The sequence below is a fragment of the Canis lupus genome, chromosome 18 (assembly GCF_003254725.2).
Source record: "Canis lupus dingo isolate Sandy chromosome 18, ASM325472v2, whole genome shotgun sequence".
Classification (NCBI taxonomy): Eukaryota; Metazoa; Chordata; class Mammalia; order Carnivora; family Canidae; genus Canis; species Canis lupus.
This window is the reverse complement of record NC_064260.1, coordinates 46,787,998-46,788,209: the sequence shown is the minus strand read 5'-3', so window position 1 is coordinate 46,788,209 and position 212 is coordinate 46,787,998.

The window sequence follows — 212 nt, the reverse complement described above, 5'->3', positions numbered from 1 at the left end:
GCAGGAAGGGGAAGAGGGGCTGGGGCTGCGGAAGAAAGGGAAGGGGCCCAGAGGGGCCAGCCCTTACTGTGGGTCTTTACCTGGTGGACACTCCCCTCCTCTCCCTGCTCCTGGGCCCCTGGCCCCCTGACCCCTGCTCACCAGAGAAGAGAAAAGTCGTGTGTTCTTTCCCAGAGAAGTGTGAGTGACAGCCTCCCCCAAACACCAAGGGA